The following is a 4,028-nucleotide window of genomic DNA, read 5'->3' as shown; positions in this document are numbered from 1 at the left end:
CAGCAGTGGCCCTCGTGTGCCACACTATGCCGTGCAACCTATGGAGATCACACGGCCAGTGAAGACCCAGCTGCCCCCATGGACCTGGGTGTGTGAACGGGGTGAGCAGAGAGTGGGGGCAGGGCACACAGCTGACATCCATTGCCTTCTTCTCACAGCTGCTACAACGGTCCCCAGAGCCTTCTCTCTCTCGTGCACAAAGGCAACTCTTCTGGAAAAACTGATCGCCCTGGTTGCAGAAGAAGAGGCAATGGTCCCAAACAATAAAAGCATTGCGGCAGGAGTTGGATACATTGATATGGCACGTGCCATCGGCATTCTGGGAAACTCTCTGGCTGACGAGCTTGCCCTTGTGGGCTGTTTTGGAAGATCAACTCCAAAAAGAAATGAGGCATCTCAGGCACAGGAGGGAGCTCACTTCTTCAGATGCCAAAAACTGTGGCAGATAAAGATTACTCTGTGTCCGCCAATTCCAAGATTGTGACGGAAAATGCAGGAGTCTGCCAGCAAGAGGAAGAGAGTCGTCTCAATCTGGGGCAGAGGAATGTTAATGTCTTCAAATTCATTATTCTCCAGCTCATCAGGTACAGCCCCAATTGCATCATAATTATAGTTCCCAGCCCAGCGGATTCTCATATTCTCACATATGTTACCTGGAAAATAACCAGATTATCTGAGCACCACGTGATGGGAAGTGAGTGTAATCTGGAATCTGCTAGACTTCGCCATTTTACGGCTGAAAAACTTGGCATTCATCCCAGCGGTTGCCGAGTTTGGGGAGAACCTGGTGTCTCAAGTGAGGCTCTATGGAGTGGAGTGAATGTGGCAAGCGTTTCTCTCTAGGAACTGAATCCAGAAACGGGAAGGGACAGTGATAATGAAAATTAGAAGGAAGTACATAAGATGGTGACCGGAAGTGCCTATGAAGCGATCAAGCCAGAAAGATATACCTGCTGGGCTGTTGGATAAGTGCGGCTGATCTCATTGAATCCATGTTGAAAATCTATCCAGAATTCATCCCATGTCCATGATGGTGAAGGGAATGCATGGCATTGAGAACGAAGTCTCCCTGAGCCTTCCATGTACCCTGAGTGCTCAGGGGTTAACCATCGTTATCAGCCAGAAGCTGAAGGTTGACCAAGTAGCTCAACTCAAGAAAAGTGCAGATACCCTGTGGGACATCCAGAAGGATCTAAAAGGTCGGTGACTTCTGGGTTCTAGGCTATAGAAATTTTAAAACTCCAAAGTGGTTACCCATGAATCTCTACTTTTCCTCCATGTACGTGGAGTATAGTTTGCTTTTTATCTCCCTAGATACGTGAATTTGGGCTCACAGAATCAGAGTCCACGCTTGGTTTAATGCTGGCAGTATGAGCCCTTGAACAAACAAAATTAACTATTGGGGAAAAAAAGAAGAAAAGCAAAAAGAAAAGAAAGAAAGGGGGTGGGGGCTGGGGGCTCAGGCAGGCCTGGATTCCCATCCCACCACCACCTCTGCCAGCCTGCGAGTGTGGCCAGACCCTTCACTGCCTCAGCTGCCACTTCTCGAGCTGTCACACGGAAGGCAGGACCATCCTACCGCCACCGCGCAAGTGGGTTGTAAGGACATGGTGTGCAGGCGTGGACAGAGCGCAAGGCCACCGCTCCTGCCTTCCTCCTCTCCCAGTCTGACCCCTGTTCCGGGACCTGTACCCAGGCAGGGACGGGCTGTGACAGCCTCGGGCACCCGGTGACCGAAAGCTCCCCCCGGCCCTGGGTGTGTGTCTGGCACACCAAATGCTCTGCGGAGTATCACAAAGCAAGCTCAGCCCGCGGTGGGTGCTAGTGACGTGTGATGACTTCGAACAATTAAACCCACAATCAGAGGCTGCTCCGAATCGGCTGCTGTGGGTTTGTTTGCCCACGAGTCACAAGCGTCTTGCTGGGAGTGTGCCCCAGCCGTTAGCCCTCAAAGTTCTGTTGCTAAGAGATTAAGAACCAAATGATGTTTCCAAAAAATAACCACTACAGGATGTTCCAGGACAGAGTCATAATTAACAGCCCAAACAGAACGGATACGCTGTTATTGATAAATCCTTACAAGAGCCGAGGACTGGGACGGCTGGGGGGACAGCCCGGCCGCGCACAGCCTATGTCAATGTCTGGCTTGCCAAGGTTTTAAATACAAGATATAGTTATCCGTGAAAACTGTAAGGGACATAATACAAAGTCCTCACGATTCCAAAAGCTCTTTCTTCAACCAAGACGTATCTGTTGGAGGCCTGCTGGTTGCCCAACGCGTGCATGTTTACAACGATCTCAGCCACGTTTAGTAAGCAGACGGTCCCTAAGTCTCACACGGCTGTAACCGCCCCTTGGTGACACAGTGCCTGGGTGTGATAACTGATGAAGCAGTCTCATGGAGCCGCGTGCAGCCGCCTCCACTCTTGCTCTGTTGCTGGGGTAACAGGAACCCGTCAACCAACAGAAGCTCAGGTTAGAGCAGGACAGTTTCCTTCACAGGACGTGCACAAACAGGGCACTTGGGAGAAACTGATTGTCATCTGGCACCTAGAACAGTTCTGTCCAGGCGGTTTTCCCAGGAAGATGCGGCCATTCTGCTCCGGGTCCTCCCCGGAGAAAGTCTCCTGGGTCACCCCCAGGGGCTCTCTGTCAGGCAGGTGAATGAGTGCAAAGTAGCATGCTACCCCCTCCTGCCACCCTGCACCTCCTCCCATCTCAAGCCCCCATCAGCCCCCTCTGCATGCTCTCTGGCCAGGTCCTGGGTCGCCTAATGGTCTGCGTTTTATCCCCCTTGGGGCAGGTAGTGGAGGACAAGTTGTTGTGTTCCTCCGTCTCATTTCACAGGTGAAGGAGCCGAGGTCCAGAAAGACACAGTGAGGTGTCAAGGTCATGCAGCTAGTAAGTCAGGAGGCACATGAGAGTCTTCCGGCCCTGCATCCCAGGATCTTCACTGCTCCAGACCCCCAGGCTCCTGATGATGGAAACCAGCAGGTGCTGCAATGGCTCCCAGAAAGGGGTCAGGGTTTCCACGTGCCAACCCCGCTGACCCTCAGACACCGTGGGGCATTCAGGGAAGGGGGACAGGGCCACAAGGGGCCCTCCTCCTTCCTTCAAGGGGCAGAAGAAGAGGTCATGAATAAAGCAAATCATTGAGACCCCAGACTTAGAAGCTTCTTCTGCCTGTCACTGTGTGGGTGACCTCAGGCAAGGTACTCGATCTTCTACAGTGCCGTTTCCTTTCTAAAAATTAGGACAGGTACCTCCCTCCTTTATGGGGTTGTTACGAGGAATGCACGACATTAGACAGTTAAAAGCGGTCAGCAGGGTGTGTGGGAAACCCTTGATGGCGGCCATGGCCGCGGCTCTCACGATACCATCATTCTCACTCCCGCCAGCCCCCACTCCTGCTCAGGACCTGGGGTGCAGGTGGCCAGGCGGCTCGTGCCAGCTGGAGCGCCATTGTAGTCCCTGGTGGTGACCGGCCGGGGTCAGCAGGGCATCCAGTGACAAACGGACACATTTCCCAGGGTCCCTGGTGATAAATCCTTAACGTTTCAGAAGCTGGGCTCAAGGAATGGAGAAGCAGCTTTGTGGGTTTCTGTGCCTGTCTAAACACATGTGCTTCCAATTGGCTCCCTCGGGCTGGAATTCCCCAGTGCCCAACCCAGCAACCTCCATTGCCCGGTGCCCCCCGCCCTGAATCCTGCGGGGGCTTCTACCCTTGGCCAGAGGCCCCCAGGGCCTCAACACCAGGCTGCTTCCTCCCCCTGGAGTGGGAAAGAGCTAGCCAGGGCGGGGTGCCTCCCTAATCTGTCTGAAAGTTGCTCCTCTGAGAGTCTTAAAACCCCAGCCCGGAGAAGGACAGCTAGGGAGGGCCGGGAGCCGGACAGACGTAGGGCCGAGGCGGAGGGTCATGAATTCACCAGCCCTGCCACTTGGCACCCGCCCCCAGCGCAGTGGCTCTGTTATCCTGTGGGGTCAGGACGCTGTTTCTGCCGAGTCATCCTTTCTTGCCCAGAAGGATC

General features: G+C 53.7%; 1 pseudogene; it reads left to right on the top strand.

Moving 5' to 3' along the window:
- The first annotated feature begins 208 nt into the window (after window positions 1–208).
- Window positions 209–1,207, top strand: LOC123795424 (L-lactate dehydrogenase B chain-like; annotated as a pseudogene).
- Window positions 1,208–4,028: the final 2,821 nt, after the last annotated feature.

The sequence above is a fragment of the Ursus americanus genome, chromosome 12 (assembly GCF_024610735.1).
Source record: "Ursus americanus isolate L20-20 chromosome 12, mUrsAme1.1.p, whole genome shotgun sequence".
Classification (NCBI taxonomy): Eukaryota; Metazoa; Chordata; class Mammalia; order Carnivora; family Ursidae; genus Ursus; species Ursus americanus.
The sequence above is the reverse complement of the archived record's forward strand: the minus strand, read 5'-3'. Positions and strand labels throughout refer to the sequence as shown.